We start from the raw sequence: 15,609 nt of genomic DNA on the forward strand, positions 1-15,609 counted from the left end.
GTTTCTCCTTCCCCCTCCCTTCCTCCACCCACCGCGGCAAGCACCACCAGGCCTTCCCCTCACACCACAGCACTGGTGTCCCCATGCTGCCGATGCCCTTGGATGAGTTGCTTCCCGCTGGGATCAGGATGCAGCGCTCAGCAATAGTTTTACTATCATTATTTATTATTATGGTTGTTGTTGTCGTCCTTGTTGTTGTCACTATTGTTATTATGATTTTATTTTTCCCTTGCTCCTCTTCCACGAGGGGCCCAACTCCCGGAGCTCCCAGCGCCTTTGCCGCCACCCGTTCAGGGGTGAGAGGGAGGGAGGGAGAGACGGAGCGAGAGCGATCGCGCACGCGCAAGACGGTGCCGGTAAGGGGGCGGGGCTTGGGGGCACGGCGGTGGCCGGGAGCGCCTTCTCTCCCGTCCTCGATCGTTCTGCGCTCCATCGATTTTCTCGGGCAGCGGCTGGAGGTGCCTGTGCCCGCCGGACGCGGAGGCGCTGCTGGGAGCGGAGCTGCCCCAGGTGCCGGATACGAACTCGGCGGCGGTGGCGGCGGCCGGTGAGTGACAGTCTGTGCCCTCCCGCCCCGCTCTTCCTCCGCCGGGCTCTGCGGAGCCGGCTCTCAGCGGGGCAGCTCCGGCTCCTTCCTCCCACTCCCCGGGGCGGAGGCCTCTCCCCTCCCTTCGGCCTCCCCCCTTCTTCCTCCCCCGCTCCCCGGAGGGTCGAGTGTCGCGTCCCAGGCCCCGCCCCTGCCGCGCGGGGGAGCGGGGACGGAACTGTCGTTAACGGCCGTTGGGGTGCGGGGGGGCGTCGCCGGTCTCCTGCCGTCTCGCGCTTGGCGGCCCCTCCTCGGCCGCCCTGGAGGCACCTGCTGGCCCCGCCCCGCCGCGAGAGTGCGCCGGTACCGGCCCATCTGCGCCGGGATGGGCAGCCGCTCGGCCTCGCTCGTCTCCCTGAGGCCAGGGGCTGGGGGAAGACGGCGGCTGGGTGCCGGGCCCCGCGAGCCGCCCGGGGAGTTGGGGAAGGGGAGGGCGGTGGTGACTTCCCGGCTGCAGCAGCTCGCTTTCCCTCCTCCCCCAGCCCCCTGACAGGAGACGGGATACCGGCGGGGCAGGGGGTTTCCCGGTCACCTGTGAGCCTCCCCGGGGGAGGGCTCACGGTGTCCTGTTGGCGGGTGGGTGTCTGCCGAGTGACGGTGGCTGTGAGAGGTTATGCTCGGGCCGAGCAGCGCGGTGTCCCGGCCGTGGGCGCCCGTGGGAGGGAGCCCTTCTCGGCGCTGGTGGGGCTGGCGCCGCAAGCCAGCGGGCAAGGCAGCAATTCTGTGGCTCTTGCCTTTGTTTCTCATGGCTGGCAGCGATCTGTCCGGAGCTCCTGGGCCCGCTGGGTTATGCGATGAAACGAGGATGGTCTAGAACTGTCTTAAATCGTTTAGCTCAATGAAGTGTTTGTGTGTGGGTGTGCTGGGTGGGGAGTAGAGGAAATAAGTAGGGGAGAGGTGAGGTCTGACCTCTGAAGAGCTAGTTATTTGCAGGTCTGACTTTTATTTTTTAAAACTTTGCATTCACTGGTACTGCAAAGTTTCAGAAATAACACCCCAAAATGAGTGTGTACTTACGCAAGTACGATAAGAAAGTATGTAGTAAGGAATGTGGAACAAATCAAAATGACATTTACTGGTTGAGAGATAATTGCTTTCATGGATATCTAACTGGAAGTGGTGTTACACTTCCTCTGTGACTTTTTTTTTTTAAACTTTCTACCTAGTTCTACATTTCTTCCTCACTTGGACTGCAGTGCAGTCCAGAAGGGTCTGTGAGCTGGATGACCAAACATCTTTCCTCCTTGCCTCTTCTATATCTTAATTAGCAACCTGAAAAGGATTTCTTATCAAGGAGAGTAGATGTCCGAAAACAGGGGTGATCCTATTTCCAAAAGGGAGTTTCCCATTCTGTCCAGTTTTACTGGCTTTCAAAATAGCGTTCCTTCTACACCGTCGGCTTTTCCTTCTCTTTTTTCCTCCTCCTCCCCCCCGCCATTTTTTCTATTTCCTGCAGTTTGCTTGCTGGTTGAGGATTAACAGCTTCTAGCCATGCACTCGAAAGCTTTGAATTGAAAGCCAGTGAAGTATTAAGCCATCTTAGCTCTGACGGAACATCAGATTAAATATAAACTATAAATATTCATTCTTTAAAGTTTAGTTTAAAACCGTCCGTAACCTCACTTCAACTTTCTAGGCTTTCTGATCTTTCTTAAAATAAGTAAACATCTCTTGTCTCCTTTAGTGGTCTGTGTGCATTTCATTATTGTAAGCTTTGTTTTGGTTTTGCTTTTGATAGTTGTCAAAACAGTTAAAGGACTTCTGTTTGTTATTTTAGTGTAAACTGCAAATAAACAAACTTGTGGCTTAGGAAAATATGTCTGTTTTCTTCCTTTACCTTTTGCTTACCTGAAGAAGAAAAGTTCTATAATTCTTGGTTCCCTAGTTCTATAGTATCTATCACAGCTTGCACTGGCAGCAAAAGGCGAGTCCTCCTGCTATTTTCTGTCCCGTGGGTAGCTTAGTTTACAGTTTTTGTGATTTATGCTCACCCTTGGACAGCAATGTTTTTACTTAGATGGGATTTCTGTTGTCTTAAACATCATTTAAAACAGGATGCAATGATTTTCATTATACTGGTATGACTTAGTGAAAATACCATTAGTTTACGTTGTAACAGCTAAGGGGTTTTTCTGTATGGAAAATGTTACTTTTTTTAGTATGTGTAAGAGGTGAAACTTTAATTAAAAACATGTTACCAATCAAAATTGTACTGTTGTGGTTTTTCTTTTTTTTTTTTGACAATGTAAAGTTGTCCTGTGTTTTCATGGCCTTCATTCAATAAATTGCAATATTTTTGCAGACTTGATGGGGTACTTTAATGCTTTATCAGATATTAGTGCTGAGTAGCAGTCTAAATTAATGATAATTTAGTCTAAACTAATAATAATTTTTAGAATTAATTTGAAAACCCCTTAAAATTCTAAGTCATGAACTTAAAAAAAAAAAAGGCGTCTTTTAAATAGAATATTTAACATCTTGCACTTCGAGTGGATATTGTGTGGAGAAACTGTTTCATCTTCAGTACAAAAGGTACTATTCGTTAAGTATTTTTGAATCTGTAGTCTTCAGATCTTATTTTTTTTGAGTTGTAGGATTTCCTGTGAATATGAGCAGAGTTTTTTGCTAGCTGTTGAGAGTATTTGAGGCAAAAACAGACAATAAAGATGTTAAAATACATAATCCACCAATTATTTTCCAACGTCCTATTAAAAAGAAACTATCCACTGATACAGTCCGTTCTTTATTATGCTTTTCCTCAAAGTGAAGCTGAAGTAAAGCAAAATAAGTGGGTTGACTAGAAAGGCAGAGGCCACTGACCTCTTTTAGTGATGAAAACTTTTAGATATGTTATGTTAAACCGTGCTTAATCAACATCTTTCAATGTACTGATATGTTTGGCTGTAAATCCAGTAAGTCTTAAGCACTGTACTCGAAACTAAACATCAGTTTTGAGTTATTTTACTTCTGTTGATTCTGTTTTTCAACTGTCCTACTTAAAAACCAAAACCAAACCAAAAAAAAAAAAAAAAAAGAAAAAGAGAGAGGAAAAACAGTAGTATCTTGATAGGATTGTGACAGAAGATTGGGTATAAAATGTGTTCTTAAAAACATGGATTCTGACAACTATTGAAAGTGTCCGTGGAATAATCTGCAATTGAGTTTTGTCCTCAAGGATAAAACAGCCTTTGAAGCACAGACACTACCTGTATTTTGAATGGTTGCACATCACTGCTTAGTTATGCAAACAGGCACAGAAAAATTTTCCACTGGAGAAATTACTAGTACTTAATTTTACAGTGAAGGACTGGAAAATAATACTCGGAAGACTGTACATGTTACGGTGAACTTATTTTCTACGTGAACTTTTCAGTAAGAGTGGAATCTGCTGCTGTACTTGAAAGTACGCTGAAGGTTCAAAATCTGAAAACAGCTAAATTAATATCTTTTAGCAGAAGTCAGATGTTAGCTCTTCAGCTTAGCTTTGACCTTCTGTCTTAGACCACCTACATTCTGCAAATCTGTGCTGTGCAACTTTGTCTTGCAAATTACTTTTCCCAGTGGAGAAATATGGTGCTCGGTAATGGGGGAAATCTTGTTTGTAAAGGTGCTTGTAGGATGAGGGATGATTAGACAGCACATGCATAGCGCAGTCACGTCAGAGTAACGTTTGATCTTTTGCGCTGAACGTGAAAGGAAAGGTCTGTGTTTACAGCTTGCAAAGTATCAATTTAAAAATAAAGCTGATTAAAATTTTTGTACCTTAATCTGAAAATTATTTTCTAGAATTCCGGTCAGTATTTCAGTTCAAAAACAGTTGGATTGTTCTCCCAATGTCGAAAGTTGGAGGAGGAGGGAAGAGCAGGAGGAAGAACTCATTTGTGTGATCTCCTGGGGGGGGGGGGGGAACCCAACAAAAAAACCCCCTGAAACAGTTTTCCTAGAAACTGAGTAATGAGAGAAATGCCTGAAAATAAGGATTATGTGATTGGTATGTTACACACTTTGCATAGGGGAAGGTAAGCTAAGTATTTAATATTTTAAACAACACTAAGTTAAACACCTTCCTTCCCTCCTATGGAAAAATTGTTTACAATTGTATGTTTTATATTATTTTGGAAGTATTTAGTGCTTTTTCTTCAAAAGGAAGTTGATCCATATAGCCTTTTTTTGATAACAGAAGTTCTTAATTAATCAGCACAGACAGTATGTTCAACATTTTCTACTGAAAATGCTGTGATTGCACTCAGTGATGGGCATGAAAGCCTGTGTTTCCTTTCTAACTTTGTTTGTTTTGTTTTTAAGGAAAACAAAATTCTGAGACACCAAGTCCTTAATGGGTCTGGTTTTTCTCTTGACCTTAAGGGAACTAGAGATTCCCAGATTTTCAGTTTAATTCTCAAAGGCAGACCTTAGGTTATATTGTGCAGAAGTCAGTGGGGACTCTGGCAGTGTACAAGTGTCTGTGGATCAGATTACAATATAAATCAGTGATTTTTAGGTATATTTAGACTTGTATTTTTTTCTTTCACTTCATGGATAACGCAAAAGCAATGTACCCTGTATTTGGAAGTTCATCAAAAAGCCTGTAGATTTAGGGCTACGCTGAGCAACAGTTCCTTTTTAAATGCCCACTTTTGTATTCAAGACAAGCCAAACTGATTTTCTGAGATAATCCTGGAATGTCTCAATTTAAAAAGCAATGACTTAAATTTTATGTTTAAGAATTCTGTGAGTCTTGTGACACTTCGAATCTCACTGTGGTTTTGACATGTGTACCTTGCTTCTTGCTGGAAAACTGAACATTAGATTTTTGGCAAAAAGTTAAGGAGCTGTGCATATAGCTGATGGGTTTTTCTTGTGTTTCCTTTTCATCAGCATAGAAGGCAAGTTGTCTCAAAATACAACTTCACTACTCTGACAGCATGATAGTTCCATACAGGAGATGGGATTTTAGGTGGGTGAGTGGAAATGAAGATTGAGAGTATGTAAGGCTAAAACATGTCAGAAAAATACCTGTGCATACAGGCTGTTGGGCAGTGAAATACTTGAGCGTGTGTTTGACCATGTGAGTAGAGAAAGATGCTATAGCGTATGGCTCAAGTGCTTCCCTGAGCAGGCGCCAGGACGAGGTGTTTAGGGAGAGAACGTGAAAAATACAGGAATCTTGGTAACACAAGTACATGTCTCATCTTTTAAATATTTTTGAAACAAAAGGAACTGCCAAGGAAGTCACACGGCAAATGTTAAATTTAGTGTAGCAGTCCTACCTACAAGCACCCAAGTTAAAACTTCGACCATGTGAACTGTGTGACTACAGTGGTTACATAGTGTTTTTATAAAGAATATTGTGTATAGTTACAGGGCTTAGCAAAAATCTGTGTTGTCCTGTTTCTTTTCTCTAGAAAAAAATAAACCTCATCCCATTGGGGTTTATTTTTCTGAACTTCTGGATCTTTCTGAATGCATTTGCATAAACATATTTGAAAGTTTTTGGTGCTTGAAATATTGTTTTCAAATTTCTGCCTGTGAATAACATAAGGTAGAGGGATAATGAGGGTATTAAGATTCTTTACTGTTTTCCTAATAACTAAAATAATGCACCAAAAATTATGAATAACTCCAGAACAAAAGAGAGGTGAAGGGTTTAACTGGAGGACAGTAAGGAGAATGACTTGTAGATGAAGCAAACTTTACTGGATATTGGGGGTAGAAGCAGATGTAGGAAAGCATGTGCTTTGTGAGAATTTAGAAATTAATGGGAGATTTATGGCCATCTGTGATATGGTTTTGTGTAAAGCTGAGTTGACTTTTTTCCATATATATATGTTTATATAGAGATGTTTAAGCTTTTTCTTCACAACGTCGCCAGATTATAGTGATGTGTCATGTAATAAATACAGAAGCTTTTAACCAAGTAGATGATTTAATTTCTGGGGAGTTGTAATGCAATTTATAATGAAAAGAGCAGAAATTTTGGGGAGAAACATCTGTGTTCAGACTTTCTTGAATTACATTTTCTTCTTCGTTATCACCCTTTTCTAGCCAATTCAGTATAACCAGATCAGATGTTCAGAAAACTTAAATTGGTTTGACTTGAGTCTTGGTGATTAATAGGTACTGTGACATTGAATATACTAGCAAAAGTGTTCATTCAAGAACTGGTATAAACCAGCATGTAGACCTAATTAATAAATTGGGGGAATAATTTATTTTCAGTGTGAAGTTATGGAACTTTAAAGCTAACTTTTTGGAAATGTATTTGCTAAGATGAAATATTTTTAGGATTTTTTTCTTAAGGTTTTTTCCCCAATAAAAATGTCCTAATCCAAGTTTATAGGGCTTATATTGACATTTGGATAATTGTAGTATTGATGGTTTTGTTTAATGGTGTCACTTGGAGATGTCATTGTCACTTAAGTAAATAGATTTTGAGCTGAGGTGAAAATGTGACTGTGGTTCTGGGCTGTTTAGACTGTGCATGGATTAAATTAAACTTGTGTGCTGGTGAGTTTGATGGAGCAGATATGTGTGTTCATGGTAGTAGAGTGGAGGGAAGGGAAACTTTTTTTAAGTAGACTGACTAAAATAGATTTTTAAATTCTTCAGATATTTTAGTCAGCTTTTTCTGTTTGAACAGGTGATACAATAGGCAGATGAAATGATTTTCTGAGCTAAAAGAAACAAAGAATCCCCCCCCCCCCCCCGGCTCGTTTCCCATTTTAAAAGTCTCTGTTCATCTGTATTATAGATTAATGTTCTTTTTAATCTGTTTTTAGAGGTTTGCTATTTTTACTTCCCACTGATGGGTCACAAACTCAGTGTTATATGTAGGCTCATTAATTTTCTTCAGGTTGTTTATGGTGTAAGATAGTAATGAACAAAAACTCATTTTACAGTGGAGGGTTTGTGGAAAAAGTCAGTGTTTTGATGCTGTAATGGCATTTGTGCAGTTAATTGTCCTTTGTGGAAATCTCTTCCCTACATAAATAATGTACCAAAATTCCTGATGTAAAAATACATCAATATATAGGTATGCTGTGCATTATAACTGATAAGATGCTGGCATTTAATATGTACAAGGGAATGGTTTTGTACTAGTCTAGATTTTTTTTTGACATGTGATAGATAGAAGGTTAATTGATGTTAAATGGCTGCTTTGTTAGCCCTTCATCAGCTACTAAACTAGTACAGGAGGAGTGCAAATCATTACTACAAAAGGCCAAGACCAGTATGTTTTCTTAGTGAGGTTTATAGGTCTTTTTTTTATCCCTCCTTCCTTTCCCTCCTTCCCAACTGCACAAAACATAACCAGCTGTAATGATAGGAGGAGAGAGCAAGCAGCTTTTCTAAACACACACAGACACACACTCACACTCCTGCCCCCCTTTTTCCTCCCCATACCTCAGCAGAGTGACAGCTTCTAGATGTTGCGTGCGAGTGAGTTCAGCTGGTGCTGTGTGGTCTGGGTGTGTGGTCTCCAGCTCAACCGAGAGGCTGCTAACAGGGTGGATGAGAGAGAGCAACATTGTTTACTTTAATTTATTTCGGATGCCGGAACTGTGCCCGGAGTTTCTCCTGAGCTGGGTTCCACAGTTAGCGGTGTCAATCCCTCGCAGCTGCAGCCCGGGCTGCGACGGACGCTGAACTCCTCTGCCCAGGGTTCTCGACGCATCTGCCTGGGGTCCGGCCTTTTAATCCCTTGTGACTCAGAAATGTTAATGGCATCGCTGAGTGCTGTGATTGTTTTGCTTTCGTTCTGTCGAGATATATAGCCGTGAAGATACACCTTGCTGGGTTAACGAAAGCAGGACCTCTGAGATACAATAGGCATGCTTGCATTTTTCGTCAGTGAAAGCAAAAACTGCCGTGCTTACTCCTTGGCTACCCGAAAACTATAATCTCTAGTACGCCCTTTGTGACTGATTGGAATATTCAGGAGCCCTTTTAAAAAGGGAAGGGTATCGGATTATGTCATTTAATACTCCAAATATTTTCTCTTTTTTTTTTTTTCATTTGCCCTTTCCATCACAAAACTTGCACATCTTCCCAAATTGAAACTGATTTTGGCATGTAGCGTTGTCCTGTAGGTTAACATGTTTGTCAGTGTTAATATTGGCTTGAATCAACATGCCGGATATGACAGGGCAAGACAAATGAGGCTTTGTTTTTTCTGTGTGATGGTGAAATTACCCCCGTTTTTTATGTTTGTTCATCTTTTCATTATAAGTAGCTTAGTGGTGTTTTGAAGAGTTTTTTCCCCCTTCAATGTAAGATTCGTGAGCACTTCTTGTTTAAATTGACAAGTCCTCTTTTATTATTTAAATAAACATGCATAGATTCTTAATATCACTTGGAATTTCAGCATTGTTTAGCTTATTCACTTCCCAGTCTTTTCTGGCAGGCTTGCAGGAATGGACTTTGTATTATTAATGCAGTGTTGAAGGCTGTGGAAATTTTAGGGCACTGAAGATCTCCAGAGGGGTTAATAAATGTCAGTTATTTTCACAGTGCTGCTTTTTGGATGCTTTTAAATCTTGGTTTATGTAGATTGTCTGTCTGAATTTATATTGTTGGGAAGATAAAGCACAGAAAAGGTTGCAATAGTGTTTTTCATCATTTCGTAATGGTTTTCAGTACAAACATGTAGGGATCTTTTTGCTTTGTCGTCCTTCTTGGGGTCATTTGCTGTGTCCCCTCACTGACTCTGTCATAGTGTACTCAGGGGACTCTTTGGGTTTTCTAGTGAAAACAAATTATTAGATTTATTTAGTAGAAGCACAAGTTTGTGTAGTTTAAGGTGAAAAGGCCATCATCTAGGTCCTGGAATCTGAGTATTTATTGCTTGTTTAAAAAAGGTCGTTTCATAAGTCTGTTCATTTGGAAAGCATTTAATGCTCTGATGTTAGTGTAGTAAGAGTACCTCACCTGCTGGTTTCAGGTTGGTTTGTTTTTTTTAAAAAGTAAACAACATCATCTGAGGCATACTGTGATTTGTACATGGGTGATGTTTTGGTCATTCCTGCTGTTCCTGCCTCAAAATTTTTAAAAATTGTATTCTGTCACACATATATGAGTGAGAACAAATAAATAGTTGATACCTGAAGACTTGCATGCTTGCTTGTAGCTTAGACCTTCTCAGCGATGACAAATAGGCTTTTTCTTTCCTCCCTTCTTGACAGCTTAGATTCCCTTTGCTAGATGACCATGGCACTTGCATTGACCTTGCGTCTGTCTTCCTCCGAGAGAGTCTTTAGGTTCAGTGTCTGTGACAAAGTACTGCTGAAAACTTTAACTTAACTGAATTTTAAGTCACTGGAACCAACTTGCTATCTTCTTTTAGAAGTCAGGAACTCCTTTTAAAAACATTTCAACTGCCAATTTTTCCACTGCTGAAATTTATAAGGTGGCACCTGATTGTTACTTGCCTTCCGAAGTTCCATGCCTTCATGATGTTTTTAGTTTTCCTTTGGGATTTCAATTTACCAGCCAATTTAATATCCTTAAATCCTGAACTTCTGTTGTATCCTTATTTCATATTCTGGTACTTCTTCCAGAGCAGTAAGCAATACTCTGCTTTACAGAACAGATATGGTAGTTATTGGCATTTTACTTTGTGTTTCTTCTCTGCTCACCATTGAAAGTTGAATGGGGAAACTTACTTAAGAATTCTTGCTTTAAACCAACTGAAGGTTTACAAGAGTCAAAAAAGCAACTAGACTTGTATTTTCCCTTATGTTGGGCCATATTATATTTCCTCATTAGTTGTTTTTAAAGTGGCTTTTCTTAAGATAGAGAGTGAAGATGTCTCTCTTTAGCAAGCTTGTAATGCTTAGAATTGTCTGGATTTATTTTTTTTTTTTTGAACCAAATCTTCGTGAGAGGACAGTTTATTTGAGAGCTCATGTATGGACAAGGATGATGTTTATGAAAGGCATTTTTCAAGATGGCTTTGTAGTAGGTGGTCTTTGCAGAGGCTTTCTAACTCCCTGCACTTTCGTAACAAGAATTATGACAGAATAATAGAGAGAATAATATGGGCAAGATCATGAGAGCAGTCAAACAGATGTCATCCATGTTAAACTGTTGGGGAGATATTGCGAGGAAATGAAGTTTAAAAAAAAAAAGAGCAGGGGGCAAGTAAAGAGGGAAAGAGACCGCTTAGTGTAGAAGATGATTGTCCATTGCAAAAAAAAAAAAAAATCATAAAAAAATAGTCTTGTTAATGCTTCTTCAGTGAGCCTGGCTCCTCAGAAGAAATGCCTTGTGTAGAAAAATGTCTTTATACAATCTCCCCTAGTCTGTATAAGAACCAGTCTTTCAGTAAGAAGGCTGCTTTTTTATATTATTATTATTTTATACATAACATGTATTTGTAAAGAATAGGACTTCTCTTTAGGGCACTGCATAGAATTGCAACAAAGGGTCTTAATTATATTATTGTATCTTTTCATGAAACAAAAAAAGTAGTTATTTTTTCAGCTTTGCCTTGAAGATTTTTAAAAGAATTGCAAACTTGCTTTGGCCCACAGCAGTATACTGGCTAGGCTTCCCAATAAGCAGTTCAGTCATTTTAACTATTGATATGTTTGTCATAAGGAGGAGGAGAGGAAATATTATAAATGAGTTGAAGTCTCCCAAGCATTTGTTTGATATTTATAGTAAGGACAGATTCCACAGAGTTCCTTTACTTACTCTTTGAAATAAATGAAACCAATTGCTGTTTAAAAATAATAATAGAGCGTCTCAGTGCTGTAGTGCTTTTGTGATGTGTTGAGATTTACTGTGGTCTTCTCATTCCAGTGAGGTATTTTAAAGCAATTCTGCACTAAGTATGGAAATACTTTAGAAGAAATATTAGACCTCAGGAGGCTCAGCATTTTTATTACATTTATTCAGCTCATCATGAGGGGAGATCTAGTGCCAATTTCTGAAATCCAGAAAAATATGTTGTAATATTACTTTTGAGTTTTGGTATCAATTCAAACCAATTACCTGTGTGCCTAGGTATTTTGAAAGAAGCAGTGACTGCAATGCAAGGGAACCATAACATTTGGAGTGGGGGAAGAAAATCAGCCAAATAATACCAAAGTAGCTTCTATTTTACGTGTTTTCCTCAAGATTTCTTCCTCTCCATATTACCACTGAGTTCCTGAAGATGGCTTTTTACATCTGTGTTACTGATTAACATTCTATATAAATCTTTACAAAAATTACTCGAAAGTAAAAGACATGTTTTATGTTGTCTTACTGGTATCTAGACATATGCTGCTTCCTGCAGAAGGTGACTGGGTGTGTATGTGGGCACGTAACCCCGCTGTTTACAGCTGGTGTATATCTTCAAGGTCTGCTGTGGATCTGTGAGGAAAGCTGCAAAGACTACATAGATAAGATGCTCTAGGTAAACTTAGGCACCTGATTCTTCTCTAACATCCTCTTAGCACAGGACTCCAGAGGAAACTTCGAATTCTGAAAGGTCTGAACTTGTGTGCATATGCATCTTGTAACTGTATAGGAAAAACCAAGACTTTCCTTGCAATTTCAGATTCCGATTGCTCTAAGTATTATTAGGTTTAGCAATGGGAACTGGGAAGCTTATTTCTGTTGTGCTGCCCATTGTTTTGTCAGGTGATGCTGTGGCAATGTAGCTTTGAATGCAGTGTAGGTGAGAGGAGAGCTGGGCGAGCCTTGTGACTCCAGGACTGGCAGTCTTGACAGAAGACTGGGTCTTTCATTGTCACCTGTGGTGAGGAAGTGGCCCAACAGTAGTGCAGGTGGGTTGTCTGGACAAGAAGGCTCAGGGTAAGGAACGGGAGGTAAGGAAGAGGAATTATCAAGGCGTCCAGATTTGAAAGGAGAATTGGGATGTTAACACCTCTCTCCCTCCCTGCTTGAACTCATGGATAAGAAGTCGGAGGGAAAATCATCAGGATAGGGGCAGGAAATAGTTTGGCTGCAAGACTAGGACCTGGCCTCAGTTTTGAAGTGGAGACTGTCTCCCTCTGTGTGAGGGTGGGGAAACTGGTGCTGGGAAAGAAATAGGAACAGGGCAGGGGGGAGGGGACTTTGCCTGCCAGAGCACAACCTTCTCTTCTGTAACTGGTTTCTTTGTAATCTGCTGATACAGTCCTCCTCTCCTCCAGTGCTGTTCTACCCACAAGGTTATAGACTGCATCTGTTGACTACTCGTTTCTCTAGCCTCATGTTGGGTTCGTCTAAAAGGTTCCAGTATTTTACATACAGACTTGTAAGAGCATCCATATGATACTATATAACTGAATTCCTTTTTCATCAGTTTGTTGTTTGCAAAAAACTGGGAAATTAATGTTTTATTAAAAACCATAATGTAATTTTTCATGTTGTGAAGTCAACCAGTCAAGAAATATTATGAAGTTTGCCAGTTAAAAACACAAAACCAAAACAAACCACCTTAGTTCCAGAGGTACGTTGTATGTTTTCTCATGGACTCTTACCAGGCTTCCTTCATGTACTGGATGCGGCTCACATACCGCAACTTATTGTTCTTGCTTGTTCAACAGGAATCTACATCTCTTACTTATTGCATGCTCTTCAAAGGTAGTCTCAAAAGATCTTAATAGTTCTATGGTGTTCAGAGCATGTAAATGCCTCTTCCATATTAATGAATTTGTCTTCAAAATAGCTTTTGAGATGTGTGATAGCATTCCTGTTTTAAATATGTGAAACTGAGAAACAGACATTAAAGATCAAATGTATTTATAGATTTGAAGTGTTTATTTAGAACCTGAATATTTCAGAGCATTGTGCAGCATTCCCTACATTCAGGGTACATTTCACACAGACTTCAGGTGTGGCTGTGGGCTCTGAAGTTGGACACCCAGAAACTGAGAAGAAAAAAATGTTACAGTAAAGTTTTATTATAAGTGAGAGAGAGATCTTCCTCCTTATTCCTGCTGTTCGGATTTCCATCTTCATTTTCAGTGTGCGTTCCAACTTCACGAAGATAGAAACCGGTCAGTGGCAGCTTCTTTGATCCTCAGGGCAGATCTAGCTAGTAACACTGAAAAATTTGGGGAGGTTGTGTAGAAGCATGGTGTATGATGGTACAATTTTTGTATATGCAGAAGCAGATGAAACAGAGATAGCTTGCTTAATCCTAGTATTTTCTAACTGCAGGTGCTTGGAAACTGCAACTTTACTGCAGTTTATTGGTAGGGATGATTTACAGAGGTTCTGGGTTTCATGGACTTGACTATTTGCAAGTAAAAATAGGAAATGTACCTCAATCCAAAATAAAAATAGGTAAGAGAAGCCTTATGAAGCTTGGCTTATATTTCACATATTTTTTGCCAACCTGAACTTTTAAAATTGTATGCCTAAGGTTTTTGAATACTGACCTGTTTCATCATTCCTGGATTTTCTAAGAAATAAAAACATTTCTTCCTATAGGTTGTTTCTGGTGTTCTTACCTTTCCAATGCAGATGAATTCGTATTAGAAACTGATCATAGATAACTTTACAAAGTTCCAGAATACCAAATGAAATTTTTTTACTAGGAATTTTAAGGATGTTGTGTGTCTTAGTAGAATAATTCAAGAGTCATGAAATGGAATAGGTGATGCAAAATATCCATGTAAGTCCTCAAAAGAAACCTTTTTGCCTTATGACTTCTGTAGGACCTGTTTACCTATGGGCGGGCTCTACGTTTAGTAAGTGTTGTAAATACGGAGAAGTTGGTGGCAGCTAACGTGCTTCAGGTTATACTCATCTGCTTCTCATAGCTGCAGAGCTGCACAATGGAAATGGCTAATAAGCCATAGGAATTTGTAATCAGTTGCATAGTAAAGTAAGTGTAGGCTGCATAACAGGCGTAGCATATTGGTGTTTGTATTACAAAGCTAGTTAAAGTGGTTTAAGTTGACTCTTAATTTCAGATGCAAAGGAATAATCTTCTGGAAATGCTTCTTTATGTTTTTGTTGATCTGTTGGGATATTAGTTGTTTTGTTGATGTTCTCTGCTAGTGTAGTATCTGTAAGTAATGTTTTAATTTTCTCAATTTTTTGTATATGTTGATGCTTTATACAAATAAGTGCTGGAGGCTTCTTCCCATAGGACTATCTGTGCCAGTAAGTCTAATTTTGATGGGGAAGTTATCAGTATATGTAATCATAGCCTATTACTTAGCTTAGCAATTCTAAAATTTCTAAGGAACTGGTGGGTTGACCCTGGCTGGAGGCCAGGTGCCCACCAAAGCTGCTCTGTCACTGCCCTCCTCAGCTGCGCAGGGGAGAGAAAATATAACGAAAGATTTGTTCGTGGATTGAGATAAGGATAGGGAGAGATCACTCACCAATTACCATCATAGGCAGAACAGACTCAACTTGGGAAAATTAATTTATTACCAAGCTCAACAGAGTAGTGGGAAATAAACCCAAATCTTAAAACACCTTCCCCCCACCCCTCCCTTCTTTCCAGGCTTAACTTCACTCCCGATTTCTCTCCCTCTTCCCCACCCCCAGTGGCACAGGGGGACAGGGAATGGGGGTTGTGGTCAGTTCATCACACGTTGTCTCTACCGCTCCTTCCTCCTCAGGGGGAGGACTCCTCGCACTCTTCCCCTGCTCCAGTGTGGGGTTGCTCCCATGGGAGACAGTCCTCCACCAACTTCTCCAACATGAGTCCTTCCCACAGGCTGCAGTTCTTCATGAACTTCTCCAGCGTGGGTCCCTTCCACAGAGTGCAGTCCTTCAGGAACAGACTGCTCCAGTGTGGGTCCCCCATGGGGCCATAAGTCCTGCCAGCAAACCTGCTCTGGCGTGGGCTCCTCTCTCTCTCCACAGGGCCACAGGTCCTGCCAGGAGCCTGCTCCAGTGCAGGCTTCCCACAGGGTCACAGCCTCCTTTGTGTGCATCCACCTGCTCTGGCGTTAGGTCCTCCACGGGCTGCAGGGGAATCTCTGCTCCACCATGGACCTTCAGAGGATCAGCCTGGCTCACCATGGTCTTCTCCAAGGGCTGCAGGGGAATCTCTGCTCTGGTGCCTG

General features: G+C 40.8%; 1 protein-coding gene across 3 annotated transcripts in view; it reads left to right on the top strand.

Annotated features, from left to right (window-relative positions):
* Positions 1-390: 390 nt before the first annotated feature.
* Positions 391-15,609, top strand: part of EXOC2 (exocyst complex component 2) — a 136,256-nt gene continuing 121,037 nt past the window's right edge. For all 3 annotated transcript variants that reach the window (XR_008575767.1, XM_054815814.1, XM_054815815.1), the window contains exon 1: positions 391-547. The gene's annotated coding sequence lies outside the window, so the exon portion shown is untranslated. The remainder of the gene's footprint in view (positions 548-15,609) is intronic.

Source organism: Grus americana, chromosome 2, assembly GCF_028858705.1.
Source record: "Grus americana isolate bGruAme1 chromosome 2, bGruAme1.mat, whole genome shotgun sequence".
Taxonomy (NCBI): Eukaryota; Metazoa; Chordata; class Aves; order Gruiformes; family Gruidae; genus Grus; species Grus americana.